The sequence below is a fragment of the Macaca nemestrina genome, chromosome 11 (genome assembly GCF_043159975.1).
Source record: "Macaca nemestrina isolate mMacNem1 chromosome 11, mMacNem.hap1, whole genome shotgun sequence".
NCBI classification, from domain to species: Eukaryota; Metazoa; Chordata; class Mammalia; order Primates; family Cercopithecidae; genus Macaca; species Macaca nemestrina.
The window spans coordinates 47,331,706-47,352,605 of NC_092135.1; the positions used below are offsets into that span (position 1 = coordinate 47,331,706).

Below are 20,900 nucleotides of genomic sequence, written 5' to 3' on the forward strand. Positions count from 1 at the left end.
GCATGTGCCATTTATCAATAAGCTGTTCTCTCCACCTTGGATCACAAGACTCACCTTGTCACCTAGAAGCTTCTGTTGGTACTGGAATTGATTTCTGCGCTCATCAGTCATTTCTGTTGTTTATTCCCATGCCATGTTTTCATTTTAATGGATTTCAGTCTGATATGATACTACCCTCATTATTCTTTTTCAAATATTTTCTGCCAATTTTTGGATATTTGATGTTACCTAAAAATGTATTATATCCACATTAAAAATTTTGGGATTCTAATTAAATGTATATGTGAAATTTGAATTTGTATGCTTTAATTTTTCTTTTCCTTTTCAATGACAGTATAATGCTATTGTAATTTTTTTCAATTTGCATTACAGATATTTTAAAACGCCCTAAACTTTTCCTGCCACCTGATTAAATTCCTTCATTGATTTGAGTACTTTTTATTTTTAGAGTTGGTGTTCCTAGGAGTATGAATATATTATTAGCAAGAAGGGAAAATTCTGTCTTCTCATTTACTCTGTTTATAGAAACTATTTTTCCCCCTCAATTTGAATTATAATGATAACAGCAGGTATCCCATCTTATTCCTGGCATTTGATTGTTTGGAATGATGTTTGCAATTGATTTTTGATGAATCCATATTCAAGAGGTTTCTTTTATTTCTATTTTACTTGAAGTTGCATTAGAAATGGCTGTTGAATTTCACCAAATGCTTTTTTAGAACCTATTGATGTAACCAACCACTTTTACTCCATGCATTTGTTGCTCTCATGAATGATGGTAATGGATTTGCTGATGTGAAAACTGCCTTTCTGGAGTCGTCCTCGTTTGATCATTGACGATATTCATTTGATATAGTTTTGGGTTTTACTTCATAATGTTTTATTTAGAATTTTAGCAAATATTTACGAGTGAGATTTCTCTGTAGTTTTCTTTTATTGTACTGCCTTTACCAGTTTTGGTTTTAAGGCCAAACCAGTTTCATAAAATGGACTCGGGGATTTTCCCTATGTTTTTGTTGTCTTGAATAATTTAAACAACATTTCTGTCCTTTGTTATATAGACCTATCCATGAAATCAACTGTTTTTGCTGTCTGCTTTTTTTTTTTTTCCTCTTAGTGGTAGAAAATCTCTTCTGTCTTTCCTGTGGTAACTGGTCTATTCAGTTTTCTACTTGAGTCACTTTTGTTCCTTTATATTTTATGGAAAGTCACACCAAGAACTTCAGAATGCTCTTCTTTCTCCCCCTCCTGCCTGCAGCCCTGCTTCTTCCTAATGCCTATGTTTTCCTTTGTTCTTGAGTATTACTATATCCTTGAAGTTTGCCTCTTATTTCAGAAATCTTTAATATTTACTTACATGTTCTCAGTCATGGTATCATTATCCATTTAGATTTCATAATGTATTTGCAAGATACCCTTCTCACCACTCTTTTCTCCTTTCCCCTCCCCTCTCCCTGGGATCTCTGCCCTGATTTATTTTTGTTGCATTAGAGTCTTTCTTGATGTTTTCCTCAGATGAAGCCTGGGGTTGATTTACTATTGAACCTCTGCATTATTCCAAAGATTTTCTTTCTGACTGTATAATCTTGAGAATGTTATTTAACTTCTCTGGGCCTCAGTCTCCTTAAGTGTAAAATGGGAATACTAAGAACAGAGACCTTACAGGAACTTTATGAAGATGAAATGAGTTAATATATGCATTCTGGTTATCTATTGCTGCATTGTCCCTCAGTAGCTGTGGGGGACTGGTTCCAGGACACCCTCTGCCCTCCCATACCAAAATCCACAAGTGCTCAAGTCCCTTATGTAAAATGGCTCAGTATTTGCATATCACCTTTGCAACCCTCCTATATGCTTTAAATCATTTCTATATTATAATACATAATACAGTGTAAATGCCATGCAAACAGTTGTTATACTGTATTTTTTATGTTTTAAAAATATATTCTATCTGTGATTGGTTGACTTAATCGGTGTCGAACCTGTGGATATGGAGGGCCAACAGTATATAATGAACTACCTTAAAACAGCAGTGTAACAACAATGTATTATTATCTCTCATGGATCTATGAGTTGGCTGGGTTTAGCTGGGAAGTTCTTGCTTGGGGGCTTTCATGGTTGGAGTTAGATAGCAGCAGTGGCTGGAGTCATCTAAAGGGTCAGCTGGGCTGAGAGTCCCAGATGGTTTTTTTATTTATTGTCTCAGTGTTCCTCAATGAGGCCTCTGTCTCCATCAGAGTAACCTGGATTTCTTACCTGCTAACTCAGAGTTCCCAGAGGCAGAAAACTGCTGGTCTTCATAATGTCTTGGCCCAGAACTGGTATAGCAGTGCTTCAGCCATATCCTATGAGGTGGAAGAATAGACTGTACCTTGAGTTGGAGGACTGGAACAAGTAGAGAGGGAGGGAAGGAATTAATCATAGCCACATTTGTAGACAAACTACCACAATAAGTGAAGCGCTTAGACGAGAATCTGGCACTGAATAAGTGCTATAGAATTATTAACTCTGATATTATTGCAGTTGTTCAATTACCTTCAGAATTTGCTTTTACTCGGAGAGCTGAATGGTGTCTTGTATGAGTATAGAAGTCTAGGACTGCGGTTCTTTTCTGTAAGTAGTGTGCAGATGAAGTGTGATGCCAGTCTAATGACTTTTCCGTTGTAGGCAAGTTGTTACTTTTATCTAGGAGCTTTCAGGATTTTTCAGTAAAAGCAGAAATAAGATAGTTATCACGATTTGTTAACAGACCTTTGGAGGTTCTAGAAAATATAAGACAAGGAAGAAGTCGATATTGAAAAAAATAAAATTTCTTCTCTGTGCTGATGATTATTTTTAGCAAACCCAGGAAACTCCATTAAGAAAAAAACAACTAACTAGAATTAAAGAGGGAACATGGTAAGATGAGAGATTACAAGATAAACATGGAAACACAATAGCTTTTTTTTTTTTTTCCTATTCTAGCAAGTACCATAGTTTGGATTGATAGAAGTCTTTTATAATCTATTCTTAACCTGGAACTGGATGAGCTCTTTCAGTTCAGTTGGATGAGACTTCTTATGCCAACTGAAGTCTTTTTAAATAGTAGGGAATTTGGCCAGGCGCGGTGGCTCACGCCTGTAATCCCAGCACTTAGGGAGGCCGAGGCAGGCGGATCACGAGGTCAGGAGATCGAGGCCATCCTGGCTAACACAGTGAAACCCCATTTCTACTAAAAAAACACACATACAAAATTAGCTGGGTGTGGTGGCGGGCACCTGTAGTCCCAGCTAGTAGGGAGGCTGAGGCAGGAGAATAGCGTGAACCTAGGAGGTGGAGCTTGCAGTGAGCCAAGATCGCGCCACTGCACTCCAGCCTGGGCAACAGAGCGAGACTCTGTCTCCAAAAAAAAAAAGGAATTTTTCCTCTTTTATTTCTTCAGTTACTCTCTCTGTCTCTCTTTCATATACTCCTTTTTCTCTATTATTTGCTTGGCTGTGATATGAAAATTGCCTTTTCATGGGAAGATTTGTTCTTTTGTTATAAAGTTCTGTTTTTCCTATTGTAGAAGATTATCCTTTATGAGATGATGGGAATAGCAAAGATGGCTCTGTGTGTGTGTGTATGTGTGTGTGTGTGTCTGTGTGTGTGTGTATGTGTGTGTGTGTGTGTGTGTGTGTGTGTGTGTGTACGTGCGCATGCGCTTTGTTGTTTTTGTCTCCTGGCTGTCCTGAAAGTGTTTCCAGCAGATTTTCAGAGGGAGGCTGCTTTCCTTACTTTCTTGTTACTGAGGAGGCTGGAGTGGGGAAGGGATAGGGGTAGCAGAGAAGCTTTCCTGGAGACCTCAACAAAGGACAGGCAGCTAGACCTGCTCCAGCCCTAGCCCCTCTCATGAGGTTGTTGCTGTTCAGAGTGCCCAAATAGTTTGACCTGAATTGAACTCTGAGGGCGAATAGAACCATGAGAAGCCTGGAAACCAACATAAGGGGAACTCAGCCACCAGAAAATAATAAGCAGAAGGTAAGTGGTGCAAGTCAAACAGAATGGATAGAGGAGAAGGTTTAATCCTAACAAAAAGGTATAAAATAGTTCCGTTGCAAAAAATAAGTTTTCTAGAATTTAAACAAATAGTGTAAAAATGAGACATTCAATATATGGAAAAGATACCCAAGAAATTGCTAAGAGATTACCTCCAGAGAGGAGGCAGAGGGACGGCTGGGGACCAAGGTGAGAAGATGACTTCCTTTATTCATTGACATTTGCCACTATGCCAGAATGATATATCATGTATGTATGCAGTTATGTAGTTGAATGGAGAATGAAGAGGAAGGTGTTTTAAAAAAAATCAAGCAGTGGTGTTAGGCCGGGGTGGAAATTTCCTGTTTATGAATTATAGTAGAATACAACATTTAATTTGGAAGTAAAAAAATGCATCTTTATTTTCATTTTCTTCTTCTTCTTTTTTTTTTTTTTTTTTGAGACGGAGTCTCGCTCTGTCACCCGGGCTGGAGTGCAGTGGCCGGATCTCAGCTCACTGCAAGCTCCGCCTCCCGGGTTCACGCCATTCTCCTGCCTCAGCCTCCCGAGTAGCTGGGACTACAGGCACCCGCCACCTCGCCCGGCTAGCTTTTTGTATTTTTTAGTAGAGACGGGGTTTCACCGTGTTAGTCAGGATGGTCTCGATCTCCTGACCTTGTGATCCGCCCGTCTCAGCCTCCCAAAGTGCTGGGATTACAGGCTTGAGCCACCGTGCCCGGCTATTTTCATTTTCTTCTAATGAAACTGCAACAATGTTATTCGTACCTGTAACTTTGTCAGCAATAGAAATCAAAAATATTTTCATATAGTATTACAGTCGTTTCAGACATTTGAATATCATTTATGTTCATCAGAGCCTAAAGTTATAATTGTTCATAGTACCACCACTAGAGCTTGGTATTTAATGTCATAATAAAAGCACATGTCATTGAGTTTGTGCATTTTAGTATTTTGATACTTAAATAGGATTGGTTTCCTTAGTAATCCTATGGGTTTCACTTTATACATTTAAACGCATTATTTTTGGGATAGGGTCCCTAGCTTTCATTACACCACTAAAGGGATCATGCCCTCAAAAAGGTCAAGAAACCTGTGGGATATAGGGGCCACTGGAGTAAACTATTGGCCCAGAAGATCAAGTGGAAAAAGAAATTTAAAATACAGACCAAAAACGTATAAAAAATATAAAAATAAAAGTGGAACAAAAACAAAAAATAAATGATAAATTATAAAATATATAAATTATAAATAAGTATGTGGATAAATAAAAATAAGTACATAATGAAATAAATTAAATAAAATCATTAGAGGGACATAAAGAGACTTAGAGGACAGTCTAACACACCCAAAATGGGAAGAACAGAATCCTTCATAATAAAAGGATAAATCTTCCCAATAAAGGGTGGTTGGGAACATTATGTCTAATAAGGCTTTGTCCTTTATTGTTGCTTTATTTGGATGCTCATTTTAAGAAAAACACAGCATTGGCAAAGCTTTGTTGGACCACACTTTTACTGGTCCACAAAACCCTCCAGCTGACAACCCACAGACGCAGGGTGGAAAAGCCTGTGTGACTGTCGGAGGGGAGCAGCTGGGTCCTTCCCAGCACACTGCAGCTGGAGAGAGTGTCCTGGCAGTGGGAAGTCTCAGCACAATGGCCTGGTGCTTTTACACCTGCGAGAACAGCTAGTGATGTGTGTCCTGCGTGGGCAGAAGCAGCAGTAGTGTGTCCACTGTCTGAGCACTTCTTGCTGCTTACTCCACCCTCCTGGGTTACCCGGCTCTTCCCATTGTTACAGGGGTAGTGAAGATGTGGATTTGAGAATGCTTGAATTGTTTCCTGCTGACCATAGGTCGCAGATGGCTGTTTATGTAGCAAATGGAGAGCAACATCAGTTGTTGGGACTGGTGACTGTATGTGAGAAAACGATAAAAGGATGGGGGCAGGGTGTGTGTGTGAGTGAATGCCGCGTTGGTGTGTTTATAGTTCAGTGTCTTTCCGGAGCATGAGAGAGGAACAAGTATTGTTTAAACGAATGCTGTTTAAACCCTGGGATTATATAGTCATGTGAACTTTTTTGGAGGAAACTGCAAATGTTGCTAGCCATTGTAATTGTGTTAGTTCTTGACTAAATGTCGTATATAAACTTCCTGGTAACACAATTGTAATAGCGTTTGCCACTTAATTATAGCAGCATTTTACAAAAGTGTCAGGGCATCCTTAATTTCCATTTTGATAAGAGTGAAAGATTCAGAAAGTTTGCTTTCAGTTATCTAAAACTTGGGGCCTTCTCCAGCATATGCCACCAAATAGTAATGCTTAAATGTACTATGTATATGAGATGGGTTTTTGTTTGTATATATCTAGATGGATCCTCACTCCAGGGGCTTAACTAAACTGGGATTTACTTTTCTCATTAATATGAAGACTGGTAGTGGGTAGCCAAAAGCAGGTGTGAAAGCTCTGGGATGCTAGTCTCATTTCATCTTTCTGTACCTCATGCTCCCCCAAATGACAGCCATGCCTTTGGGCTTCTTGTCTGTATTTCAGGCAGCTAGAAGGCTGGAGGACAAAGAAGGAAAAGCAAAAGTCCAATGCAAAGGTTTCTTGGAAGGCCTGCTAGTGGCTTCCACTTACATCTCATTGATCAGGAATGCACCATATGACCATCTGTATGGATCCATATAGTGGCTTCCTCTTACATCTCATTGGTCAGGAATGCACCACATGACCACCTGTATGGAATTCTGGGAAGTGTATTTTGGGTCAGGCTGGTAAAAATTTTGTTACCTTGAACAAAATTTTTCTATTCATAATAAAGAAGGAGTGATTGGATTTGGGATATGTAAGCAGAAGTGCCAGGCACAGGAGCCTTCACCATTCCCCTCTGTCTTTGTTGCAGCTGATTTCTGTTCATCTGGAAGGCCTCTGTGTCATCTCCAGGAAGCCCCCTGTGAGCCCCAGGTGGGGTTAAGTGTCCATTCTTCGAGCATTGATGGTACTCTGTATCCATGCATCTCATATTCCCTATCTTTTTCCACATATAAATTTTCTATATCTGGTGGAAATCTCTACTTTAAGAGTATTACCTCATTATACTTGTAAGTGCCATGAAAGTAGGATTTGTATCCAATGTTTATTCCCAGCTCTTTTATTTTTAGTATTATTTTAATTTTTAATTTTTTAAATCTCAGTTGGTTTTTGGGGAACATGTGGTGTTTGGTTACATGAGTAAGTTCTTCAGTGGTGATTTCTGAGATTTTGATGCACCCATCACCTGAGCAGTGTACCCTGTACCCACGGGATAGTCTTTTATCCCTTGCCACCCCCCACCCCTTCCCCCGAGTCCCCAAAGTTCAATGTATCATTCTTACGCCTTTGCATCCTCATAGCTTAGCTCCCACATATGAGTGAGAACATACGATGTTTTGTTTTCCATTTCTGAGTTACTTCACTTAGAATAATAGTCTCTGAATACCTAATTCATGAGGGGCTTAAAACCTTGATGACGGGTTGATAGGTGCAGCAAATCACCATGGCACATGTCTATGTAACAAACCTGCACATTCTGCACATGTATCCCAGAACTTAAGACAAAAAAAAAAAGATTTATAGTCTCCAGTTCCATCCAGTTTGCTACAAATGCCATTATTTCGTTCTTTTTTATGGCTGAATAGTATTCTATGGTGTGTGTGTGTCTGTGTGTGTGTGTGTGTGTGTGTGTATCACATTTTCTTTATCCACATGTTAACTGATGGGCATTTGGGCTGGTACCATATTTTTACAATTACAAATTGTGCTCCTGTAAACATGCCTGTGCAAATATCTTTTTCGTATAATGACTTATTTTCCTCTGGGTAGATAACTAGCTGTGGGATTGCTGGATCAAATGGTAGATCTATTTTTAGTTCCCTTAGGAATCTCCACACTGTTTTCTATAGTGGCTGTACTAGTTTACATTCCCACTAACAGTGCAAACGTTTTCCCTTTTCACCTTGGCATCCACGCCAACATCTATTATTTTTTGGTTATGGCCATTCTTGCAGGAGTGAGTTGGTATTATATTGTGGTTTTGATTTGTATTTCCGTGATGACTAGTGATGCTGAGCATTTTTCCATATACTTGTTGGCCGTTTGTGTATCTTCTTTTGAGAATTGTCTATTCATGTCCTTAGCCCACTTTTTGATGGGATTGTTTGTTTTTTTTCTTGCTGTTTTGTTTGAGTTCCTTGTAGATGCTGGATATTAGTCTTTTGAGATGTATAGATTGTGAAGATTTTCTTCCATACTGCGGGTTGTCTGTTAACTGTGCTGATTATTTCTTTTGCTATGCAGAAGCTTTTTAGTTTAATTAAGTCCCATCTATTTATCTTTGTTTCTGTTGCGTTTGCTTTTGGGTTCCTGGTCATGAAGTCTTTATGTAAGCCAGTATCTAGAAGGGTTATTTTCCAAGTTATCTTCTAGAATTTTTACGGTTTCAGGTCTTAGATTTAAGTCTTTGATCTATCTTGGGTTGATTTTTATATAAGGTGAGAGATGAGGATCCAGCTTCATTCTTCTACATGTGGCTAGCCAGTTATCCCAGCACCATTTGTTGAATAGGGTGTCCTTTTCCCACTTTATGTTTATGTTTGCTTTGTCGAAGATCAGTTGGCTGTAAGTATTTGGCTTTATTTCTGGGTTCTCTATTCCATTCCATTGGTCTATGAGCACCTGTTTTTATACTGGTACCATGCTGTTTTGGTGACTGTGGCCTTATAGTGTGAAGTCAGGTAATGTGATGCCTCCAAATTTGTTCTTTTTGCTTAGTCTTGCTTTTGCTATGCAAGCCCTTTTTTGGTTCCATATGAATTTTAGGATTGCTTTTTCTAGTTCTGTGAAGAATGATGGTGGTATTTTGATGGGAATTACATTGAATTTGTAGATTGCTTTTTTCAGTATGGTACTGACAACATTGATTCTACCCATCTATGAGCATGGGATGTGTTTCCATTTGCTTGTGTCATTTATGATTTCTTTCAGCAGTGTTTTATAGTTTTCTTTGTAGAGGTCTTTTATGTTCTTGGTTAGGTATATTCCTAAGGTTTTTTTTTGTTTTGGTTTTTTTTTTTTTCTGTTGTGGAAGGGGATGAATTCTTGATTTGATTCTCAACTTGGTCACTGTTGGTGTGTGGCAGAGCTACTGATTTGTATGCATTTATTTTGTATCCTGCAACTTTCCTGAATTCATGATCATTTCTAGGAGTTTTTCAGATGTCTTTGGGGTTTTCTAGGTATATGATCATGTCATCAGCAAACAGCAACAGTTTGACTTACTGTATTTGGATGCCTTTTCTTTTTCTTGTCTGATTGCTGTTGCTAGGACTTCCGGTACTATGTTGAATAGAAGTGGTGAAAGTGGACATCCTGTCTTGTTTCAGTCAGCTTTTTGAGGGGGAAAGCTTCAGTTTTTCCCTGTTCAGTGCAATATTGGTTGTGGGTTTGTTGTAGATGGCTTTTATTACCTTAAGATATTTCTTTCTATGCCAATTTTGCTGAGGTTTTTAATCATAAAGGGATGCTGGATTTTGTCACATGCCTTTTCTGCATCTATTGAAATGATCATGTGATTTTTGTTTTTAATTCTATTTTTGTGGTGTATCACATTTATTGACTTGTGTATATTAAAACATTCCTCCATTCCTGGTATGAAACCCACTTGATCATGGTGAATTATCTTTTTGGTATACTGTTGCATTTGGTTCACTAGTATTTTGTTGAGGATTTTTGCATCTATCTTCATCAGGGATACTGGTCTATAGTTTTCTGTTTTTGTTATGTCCTTCCCTGGTTTTGGTATTAGGCTGATACTGGCTTCATAGAATGATTTAGGGAGGATTCCCTCTTTATCTTTTGGAATAGTGTCAGCAGGGTTGGTACCAATTCTTTGAGTGTCTGATAGAATTCAGCTGTGAATCTGTCTGGTCCTGGACTTTTTTTTTTGTTGGCAATTTTTTTATTACCATTTCAGTCTCACTGCTTGTTGTTAGTCTGTTCAGAGATATCTTCCTGGTTTAATCTAGGAGAGTTGTATATTTCCAGGAATTTATCCGTCTCCTCTTGGTTTTCTTGTTTATGTCCATAAAGGTGTTCATAGTAGCCTAGAATAATCATTTGTATTTTTATGGTATCAGATGTAATACCTCCTGTTTCATTTCTAATTGAGCTTATTTGAATTTTCTCTCCTTTTCCTGGTTAATCTCACTAATGGTCTATCAATTTTATTTATCTTTTCAAAGAACCAGTTTTTTGTTTGATTTATCTTTTGTGTTTTTTTGTTGTAGTTTCAGTTTCATTTAGTTCTGCTCTGATCTTTGTTATTTCTCTGCTTCTGCTGGGTTTGGGTTTGGATTGTTATTGTTTTTCCAGTTCCATGAGGTGTGACCTTAGATTGTCTATTTGTGTGCTTTCCGACTTTTTGATGCAGGCATTTAATGCTATGAATTTTCTTCTTAGCACTGCTTTTGCTGTATCCCAGAGGTTTTGATAGGTTGTGTCACGATTATCATTCAGCTCAAAGAATTTTTAAATTTCCATCTTGATTTCATTGTTGACCCGATGATCATTCAGGAGAAGTTTATTTAATTTTCATGTATTTGCATGGTTTTGAGGGTTTCTTTTGTAGTTGATTTCCAGTTTTATTCCACTGTGGTCTGAGAGAGTACTTGATATAATTTTGATTTTCTTAAATTTACTGAGACTTGTTTTTTGGCCTGTCACATGGTCTATCTTGGAGACTGTTACGTGTGCTGATGAATAGAATGTATATTCTGCAGTTGTTCGGTAGAATGTTCTGTAAATATCTGTTAAGTCCATTTGTTGTTATAATTTAAATCTGTTGTTTCTTTGTTAACTTTCTGTCTTGATGTCCTTGCTGTCAGTGGAGTATTAAAGTGCCCTACTCTTACTGTGTTGCCATCTGTCTCATTTATTAGGTCTAGTTGTAATTGTTTTATAAATTTGGGAGCTCCAGTGTTAGGTGCATATATATTTAGAATTGTGATATTTTCCTGTTGGACTAGTTCTTTTTATCATTATATAATGTTCCTTTTTGTCTTTTTTAACGGCTGTTGCTTTAAAGTTTGTTTTGGCTGATATAAGAATAGCTACTCCTGCTCGCTTTTGGTATGTATTTGCATGGATTATCTTTTTCTACCCCTTTTCCTTAAGTTTCTGTGAGTCCTTATATGTTGGGTGAGTCACCTGAAGATAGCAGAAACTTGGTTGATGAATTCTTATCCATTCTGCCATTCTGTATCTTTTAAGCAGAGCATTTAGGCTATTTACATTTAATGTTAATATTGAGATGTGAGGTACTATTCTATTCAATGTGCTATATGTTGCCTGAATACCTTGTTTTTTATTTTCATTGTGTTATTGTTTTATAGGTCCTATGAGAGTTATGCTTTAAGGAGATTCTATGTTGGTGTATTACAAGGATTCATTTCAAGATTTAGAGCTCATTTTAGCAGTTCTTGTAGTGCTGGCTTGGTAGTGGTGAATTCTCTCAGCATTTGTTTGTCTGGAAAATACTATCATTCCTTCATTTACGAAGCTTGGTTTCACTGGATACAAAATTCTTGCCTTATAATTGTTTTGTTTAAGGAGGCTAAAAATAGGACCCCAATCCCTTCTAGCTTTTAGGGTTTCTGCTGAAAAATTGGCTGTTAATCTGATATGTTTTTCTTTATAGGTTACCTGATCCTTTTGCCTCGCAGCTCTTAAGATTCTTCTTCCATCTTGACTCTAGGTGAGCTGAAGGCTACGTGCTTAGGCAACTATCTTTTTGCGTTGAATTTCCCAGGTGTTCTTTAGCTTCTTGTATTTGAATATCTAGATCTCTAGCAAGACTTGGGAAGTTTTCCTTGATTATTTCCTCAAATATATTTTCTAAACTTTTAGATTTCTCTTCTTCCTTGGGAACACCTATTACTCTTAGATTTGGATGTTTAACAGAGTCCTAAATTTCTTGGAGGCTTTTTTCATTTTTTAAAATTTTTTATTTGTCTTTGACAGATTGGGTTAATTTGAAAGCCTTGTCTTCAAGCTCTGAAGTTCTTTCTTCTGTTCATTTGATGATGTTGTGAAGACTTTCCAGTGCATTTTGCTTTTCTCTAAGTGTGTCCTTGATTTCCAGAAGTTGTGATTGTTTTTTATTTATGCTCTTCAATTTCACTGAAGAATTTTCCTTTTGTATTCCGTACCATGTTTTTGATTTATTTAAGTTGGACTTTGCCTTTCTCTGACGCCTCCTTGATTAGCTTAATAGTCGACTTTCTGAATTCTTTTTCTGGTAATTCAGAGATTTTGTCTTGGTTTGGATTAATTGCTGGTGAGCTGGTATGATCTTTTGGGGGTGTTAAAGAACCTTGTTTTATCATATTACCAGAATTATTTTCCTGGTTCTTTCTTATTTGAGTAGGTGATGTCATAAGGAAGATGTGGGATTCAAGGGCTGCTGTTCAGATTCTTTTGGCCCGTGGGGTGCTCCCTTGATGTGGTGCTCTCCCTTTTCCCCTTGGAATGGGGCTTCCTGAGAGCCACACTGTAGTAAATGTTTTTCCTCTTCTTGGTCTAGCCACCTAGCAGAGCTCCAAGGCTCTGGGCTGGTACTATGTAGTGTCTGCAAAGAGTCCTGTGATGTAATTCATCTTCAGGTCTTGCAGCTGTGGATACCACCACCTGCTCTGGTGGAGGTAGCAGGGGAGTGATGTGGGCTCTGAGAGTCCTTGGTTGTGTTTTTGTTTAGTGCACTGGTTTTGTGTTGGTTGGCCTCCAGTCAGGAGGTGGCGCTTTCAAGAGCACATTAGCTGCAGTCCTATAGGGAGAGGATGCACACTTGCCCTAGGGACACCTGGTTACGTATTCAGGTTTCTCAGGTGGTGAGCAGGGCCATAGAACTTCCAAGAGATTATGATCTTTGTCTTTGGCTAACAGGGCAGGTGGAGAAAGACCACCAGGTTGGAGCAGGGATACGCGTGTCTGAGCTCAGCATCTCCTTGTGTGGGGCTTGTCGCAGTTGCTGTGGGGGATGGGAGTGTGATTCCCAGTCCAGTGGAATTATATTCCCAGAGGGATTATGACTGCTGCTTCTGAGTCATATAGGTTGCCAGGGAAGTGGGGGAAAGCTGGCAGTCACTGAGCTCGCCCTGCTTCCACACGGCTGGCAGTCCTAAAGGCTGGTCTCACTCCTACCATGCCCCCCACCAACAATAGCACCAAGTCTATTTCCAGGCAGCCAGTGACCAGGGCTGAGAACTTGCCCCAGACCATGAGCCATCGAGAAAGCAAGCAGCAGACTCACAGTTTTTCGGCATTTCAGGGGGCCTGCAGCAGTGATCCATTTCTCCATTTCCTTCAAAGGGCCTGTGGATTCTCTTGGCTTCCCTGGTGTGTTCCTGCAGTAGTTCTTGGAGCAAAAGGTCATGATGTGCATCACCACACACTGCTGTGTCCCTCTGAGCAGAAGCTGCAAGCTAGTCCTGCCTCCTATGTGCCATCTTAATCCCCGGTTCCTATCTCTTAACACTGCACTTGGCATACAGTAGGTGCTTAGCTGAAGTTTGTTGACTTGAACTGTCAGAAACTAGTAAAACTTACTGAAATTTAGGGGTCTCAGAATACTTCTAGTTTTGTAAAAGTTCTTTTCTCATTTTTCTCTTTTTTGAGTGTAATGCATACATTTATAAGTGTATCTGTTGGATACATTTTTGGTTGTTTTTAATCTTGTAAAACATGCTGGTTGTTGGTGCCAGTATACATGAATATTTGTATGTGTGTGTGATTTGTATCTAGGTGCATTGTTAAATACATGAGCTATTTCCTATGGCATCAAGTGCTTTTGACAACTGTGAACCAAGTAGGAGTTAGAAGTGATGGTCTCAGACATAGGATTCTAGTGCTGTGACTAAGGTGCAGTTTACCCCTCAGGGATGTTGGGAAACAAATGAGGTTATTTACCTGAAAAGTAACTCTTGCTTCTCTGGAGAAAAGTCCTATGCCAATTTCTGGTACAGTTAATCCTCCATTCCCTGTGTCAATAGAAAAAAATAAAGAGTGCAGATTGTCTAAAGGTCATTGATTCCTGATTTTGAATTGAATTATAATGTATTTTGGATGTTGGCAGGAAATCAGCCTTCTGTGTGGATAAAACAAGGCTGTTGTTCATGCGAGTCAGTATTCAGTAAATCTGTATTATGAGCTCTTGTCTAAGCCCTATCAGGGGCAGGTGATGTGTAATACATTTGCATTATGAAGGGCCCAGGCAAGTACAATACATTTGTATGTATGGGTGTACTCCAGTTCCATCTTTGTTTTCTGGTTAGATCACAGGAAAGTTATGTGGCCTCATTAGGTTTGTAAATGCTTTCACCCTGTTACATTTCATTGTTTTACTGAAATGCTTATGTGAAGAGTATCTCCAGATCTTCAGCAGAACTACTGATGAAGTCATCAACTATTAGGATTAGTACAGTGGAATGGTTGGTCTAAGGTCCCAGTGTCTCAAAGTGTGGTCCCAGATCAGCAACATCAGCATCACCTAGGAAACTGTAAGAAATGTAGTCTCAAGCTCCATTCCACAGACCTAATGACTCAAATGAGAGTGGGATACAGCAGTCTGTTTTAACAAGCCCTCTGATGCAGGGTCAAGTTTGGGAACCACTGGCTAAGCTGTAAAATCAAGATGTTTTCAAAGTGTCTTGCATAACATCTCAGAATTCAACACCTGGTAAAAATGTGTGTGTATTTTTTTAAAAAAATAAATAGGCATGAAGTCTTTTTCCAGACAACAAGAGTGACATCACTCATCATGTTTCCATTTCTGCCTTTTCCTTCAGGAAACTTGGAGCTGTGCTTATTGCTTAATCATAGGCATTCCATTTATTCCATTTGCCTGGGCTTTTTATTTCCTTTTCCTTTCCATGAATTTTATTGGCTTGTTTTATTTAACAGGCTTTCTATGAATCTTTTATTATAGGCCTTCTCAAATCCATTTTGCTAGTAAATGGGTTGGCAGTGTAGGGTGGGATATAATTTGAAACAAATTGACTCACATGATATGATTGACAGTGGAAGTATTTGACAAAGAAATGATAGTAGGGGAAGCTAGCATGGAATTGAGCATATTTTGCAGCAAATACCGTGTATGCCCTTGAATATTTATACATGGTAAGAAAATGCATACAGTATAGAGAAATATGAAATGAGAAGTTTAAAACCTCCCTCACTCCCCTGGTGTTGGCTCTTTCCCCAAAGATTAATGCAGTTTAGAAAATAAAGGTTACGGCCGGGCGCGGTGGCTCACGCCTGTAATCCCAGCACTTTGGGAGGCCGAGGCGGGCGGATCACGAGGTCAGGAGATCGAGACCATCCTGGCTAACACGGTGAAACCCCGTCTCTACTAAAAAGAAGTACAAAAAACTAGCCGGGCAAGGTGGCGGGCGCCTGTAGTCCCAGCTACTCGGGAGGCTGAGGCGGGAGAATGGCGTAAACCCGGGAGGCGGAGCTTGCAGTGAGCCGAGATCCGGCCACTGCACTCCAGCCTGGGCGACAGAGCGAGACTCCGTCTCAAAAAAAAAAAAAAGAAAAAGAAAAAAAAAGAAAATAAAGGTTAATGAGATCACTTGGACTCGGGAAGGGGAACATCACACACCGGGGCCTATCATGGGGAGGGGGGAGGGATTGCATTGGGAGTGATACCTGATGTAAATGACGAGTTGATGGGTGCTGACGAGTTGATGGGTGCAGCACACCAACATGGCACAAATATACATATGTAACAAACCACGTTATGCACATGTACCCTAGAACTTAAAGTATAATAATAATAAATAAATAAATAAGTAAAAAAAAAAAAAAGAAAGAAAATAAAGGTTAGACAGAGCCCACATATATATGTATGTGTATTTATGCATTTGCCTTTTAAAAATCACAAAAGGGACCTAGTGTACATTCTTGTTTGCATCTTTTTTTCTCATAATATAGCGTATGGTCTTCTCATTAAAGTCTATATGATATTCTTTTGTATGATTGTACTTTATGAACCTACCTCCTATTATCAGGTATTTAGATTATGTGCATTCTCACCTGTATTATCTTGATACACTTTCAAAATTTATCAGCTAGGAAAATTGTTGGAAATGGAATTTCGGGATTAAAGAGTATATACATTTAAAAAATGAATAGTTACTGCCTAGTAACTTTCCAGAAAATATAAATTAATTTGCTTTTCAAATGAGACTCTCTTTTCCCATAGGATATTATCAAATGAAAACCTTTTTACCAATTTTATAGATGTACAAATCGAATCTAATTGTTTTCACGTTTCCTTAACTCTGATAAGGTTGAGCATTTGAAAAGGATTTATTAGCTAATTTTATTTCTTTTTTTTTTGTGGATTGGTCTTTAGAGATGACACTTATCTGTGTTTTTCATGATCTAATCTTAAAGTTCCCATACCTGGAAATCCTTAGAATCCACCGGACAAGCTGTTTTGGTTTATTTTTTTGATACAGATTTTCTGATTCTACTCTAGAGTTCTTGAGTCTGTTTCTCAACTCGAATAGCCTGCTTTTACAGATTCTTTTGCCAATCAGTCAGGTGTAGGCTGTGGTCCAAGAGCAGCATAAATATACATCTAAGGGAGCTTTCTCACACCAGCAGTGTCTCTGCTGTCTATATCCAATTGATTAGAAATCAGTTTTCAATATCGCATTGTGAGCGATATTATCATTGGAAGCCAAAATACTGTGTCAACTTTTTTAAGCCAAAAAAGCATATGTAAAAAGTAATTTCGTATTAGGATCCAAACTGTCTTTTGTGGCAGAAATGGACATGGAAAGTAGAGAATAATTATTTCTAGGAGAATTCTCATTTGTGAATGATGTGCTAGTTCAGTGTTTTCCTTTTATAATCATTAACTCATCATGCTCTCCATACTACCTTTTGAGCCTAGAAGCCCAGAACTGAATTTTAAGACCAATCATGTACTTTGATAGGTTTCTGATATTTATATGTTTTTTTGAATTTCTGTTGTTTTTGAGAATGTTACACTCATCTCCAAAACTCCACTGGGGCTTGTGTTTTCCCTTCTTCTTGACTTTATAAAGGATTAACACATCTTTAAGTATCGTCTGCAGTTGGCTTTTTCCTCACCCAAGGCAAACCGAGGATATTTGGGAATCCCCAACTGGGTCCTCCAGACACCCTCTGTTACTCAGTAATCATGGCGCCAACATCCTGCCAGGCAGCCTTTCCTTGCCCAGGAGAGACTAAGACGGGGGAAAGAGGAGGTTGAGTTTGTGAGTTACTGGATACATTTTCTGCCTTCTGATTTACTGCAACATGATAGAGAAACATGGATAAATAAACCAGCCCAAATTTTCTCATGTGTAAAGAAAAATGAAATGACGAGAGAGAGAGAGAAATTAGAAAAAAGAAGAGTTCATCTTTCTACTATGTTACAGACTTACCACACTACGGTTTATCTGGCCCAAAATTCTTTTAGTTGTTCATCTCCCGCTTATTTTATTCTCCTTTCCACCTCATTTCTGTGAGATTTGCACTTTCCATTTATTATTGAAATCAGTTAACAGTTAATCTATTCTCTGGCATTAGCACTTCCCCTGGGGACTTACCTATTGATTGGCCTTTTAATCTAGTTGTTAAAATTCTCCCAATGCTCACTGACATGGAGCAGTTTCAATTTGTGTGTTTTAAAGTATTGGCCAGGGTCATTAGAAAAGCGAAGTTCACATATCTACTTTGTGGCACCAGTACCTGGCAGTTGATTTGCTGTGTGACTGTGGGTTTTGGGGAAGAAGAAGAGAAGAGGTATTGGGAACAATTGCCAAGTCTACTCTAATTCTGGGGTCCCTCCGCATTCTGCACCATACAACACCGTCAATAAGAACATATCTTATAACCTTTACAGGTTATTGAAAATGTGCGTAAGTTAGGGATACTGGCCAAAGGGGGGCCACTTACATCTTTAAAATGTGTAGGTGATTCTTTAGCAATCCCAGAATCTATGGCCACTTTTCCCTAGAACTAGTTGGTGTTGTGTTTGTGTATTTTTACAAATTTACATAATTAGAAATAGGACTTGATAAGCAATGGAACTTTGATAGAGTAGATGTTCAGTTAAGAAACTTGTATTGTACCTGTTTTCTTCCCTCAGATTAATTTGTGTTTTATGCCACTATTCAGAAAAAGAAATTTCAGAGTATTAGAATAAGATATAATTTTAAAGTGATTTCATTAAAGCATTTGTTAAAACATTTACTAAATGTTCCCTAATATATTTTTAATACTCACTGTTAATATTTCTCAAATTCTTACTTTCTACAATTTTGTCATGACAAGATTTCTCATCCATTAAAATCTTTCTTTGGAAATAGCTGATGTTTAAAGGTGTTTCTAAAAAATAGTATTTTTAAATTTGCATTATATTTTTGTTTGTTTGAGATGGTACTATTCTTTGAAAATCAAAACATTGGCCTTTAGTAGAGAATATATGTATTAAAATCGCCTCAAATAATATAAAATTATACTTTTAACATTTCTGTCTTTCCTATTAAATTATTATTTTCTGGAGGATAAGGATCAACTCTTATTCAAATCTGAACCTTCATAACTAGCACAGAGCTTGGCCCGTATTGAATGCTCAGAAAATACTTGTTGAATAAGACAATAAATTAATTGCCTCTTTGGTGAGGTTAATATATTCTGTAGTAGCCTGAGGTTATGAAATACCCCATGAACTGAAAGGACAAAATCCAAAATATAATGACTTAGTTTCTTAAAATTGTGGCAGTTCAGCTTCTTAAGAGGCATTCTGTGGAGGTCATGTTGAGGCTGTGGGAGCGTTTAGAATGGTGGACACCAGCTGGCAGGCAGGAACAAAAACAGTCATTGGGTGCATTTGTCCTCCTGTTATGTTTTGTTAATTTTGAATCCGTTTACAACATTGAAAATGCAGTGATCTTATAATAAAAGTACAGACTTCTGAGGTTTCTTAAAAACTCAACAGAGTTAACCTCACTAGCACTTGTGGCAACATTCAGCCAGAGCTGGTAGTGGGTGTTCCTTATAGATGGACACACACTCTAGATTTTATCACTGTCCAGTGGGAAAGAGACATTTTGTGGGATGCATGCTGTGTAGTATAAATATATAGAACCCTACAACTTGGTGTAGGATGTGGAGGAGTCTGTGCTCCACAGTCAGGCAGATCCTTTTGAATGGCCATGCAAAAACAAATACGGAAAGCTGGGCCAGAATCAACTCTCGTCCTTAGACTGGCTGCCAAACCTCAGTTCCTGGAGAGAAAGCAGAGGGAGTAGTATAGATCCCCCTCTGCCTAGCTGAGAAAGGAGGACGGCTCTTTAGTGTGGAGTCTGTGAAGCACATGGCAGAAGGCAGGGGGCTTGCTAGGGGCAAAGAAGGGGGCTAAGTCTAGCGATGGTACAGGCAAATTAGGAAGGACCGAAGCAGACGCTGAGAGCAACTGACGGAGAAATATCTCTAAGGGAAATGGTGCTAGAGCTGGGGAAGGCTTGGAGAGCTATCAGACTGCAATGCAGGTCTCACCCTTATGAAGGAGAGAAGGAAGGGAGGGAGGAAGGAAGGAAAGAAAGAAGGAAGGGTTGGGTAGAAGGGCCTTACACTAAACTATAATTCTTTTTTTTTCTTTGAGACAGGGTTTCAGTCTCTCCCCCAGGCTGGGGTGCAGTGGCATGATCATGGCTCACTGCAGCCTCAACCTCCTGGGCTTCATCCTTCCACCTCAGCCTCCTGAGAAGCTGGGACTACAGGCACACACCACTGTGCCAGGCTAATTTTTGTAATTTTTTTTTTGTATTTTTTGTAGAGACAGGGTTTCTCTTCAGGTTGCCCAGGCTGGTCTTGAACTCCTGAGTTCAAGCAATCTGCCCAACTTGGCCTCCCAAAGTGCTAGGATTATAGGCATGAGTCACCATGCCCAGCCTTACCTGTAATTCTAAAAAAGTTTGACAAAGCTAACAATCTCGAGTCAAAGTTGCCACAGTTGTGCCTTAAAGACCTCTTTCTCCACTCAAGTTTGAAGAGCAGTGCCTCCATGGTTTCCATGGACTGCTTTTCCTAAGAGAGAACTCAGAATAGTAAAGTTAGCACAACAAACTATATCCCTTCCTCACCACAGTTAATTTGGGGTCTGCAGTGGGTACTCATCTTCTCCTTCCTGAGCTACCAACTCTGAGTTCTCTGTATCCCTAATTATCACCTTGGTGGGTCTTGCTGGCTTACTTAATGATGTGACCCAAATCCTCTTTCCTGGGGGAATGAAATCTTGTAGTCATGCCCTTCAGAGGCTGGGTTTGCTGCATGTGTCTGTTCAGTTACAGTGGGGTAAGGGAGTATCAGGAGGCACCCACATGGGTTTCATATGTATTCCTCTCTGCCTTACTTGGGTAAAAACAGCCCTGTCTCTTCCTGCCAGTTAGGGCCCAGTTATCTCTGCCAGTTTGTCCCTGGACACAAAGAGTCCAAGGTGCCCTTGTGGCAGCTGTAACTGTAGTTCAGTGGGACCCTTGGTAAGTTCTTTGGCAAGAGGGTAAGGAGACTAGGACCTCCCACCTTACAGAGCCCGGAGTTTTGTGAAGGGGAAGCATAGAATCCCCTGGTGAGTTATCAGGAGTGCTAATAAGCAGGGCTACTCCTGTTCTTGCTTTGGGGGCCCATGTCATCTTCCTATTCGAGACATAGCACCCTGTGGAGGACTCTGATGCAGTGCATATGCTGCATCTTAAAGTACAGCACCACATCCTTTCAGAAGATCGCTTCCTAGCTAGTGCTTCAGCTG

General features: G+C 39.1%; 1 protein-coding gene across 3 annotated transcripts in view; it reads left to right on the forward strand.

Annotated features, from left to right (window-relative positions):
• The window catches only part of LOC105492687 (LY6/PLAUR domain containing 6), a 150,155-nt gene that overhangs the window by 71,517 nt on the left and 57,738 nt on the right, over positions 1-20,900 (forward strand). Inside the window, exon 1 of one of the 3 annotated variants that reach the window (XM_071072723.1) lies at positions 3,797-3,999. The exons of the other annotated variants lie outside the window; for them this stretch is intronic. The gene's annotated coding sequence lies outside the window, so the exon portion shown is untranslated. Of the gene's footprint in view, positions 1-3,796; positions 4,000-20,900 lie in introns of those variants that run through there. 3 annotated transcript variants of the gene reach the window in all.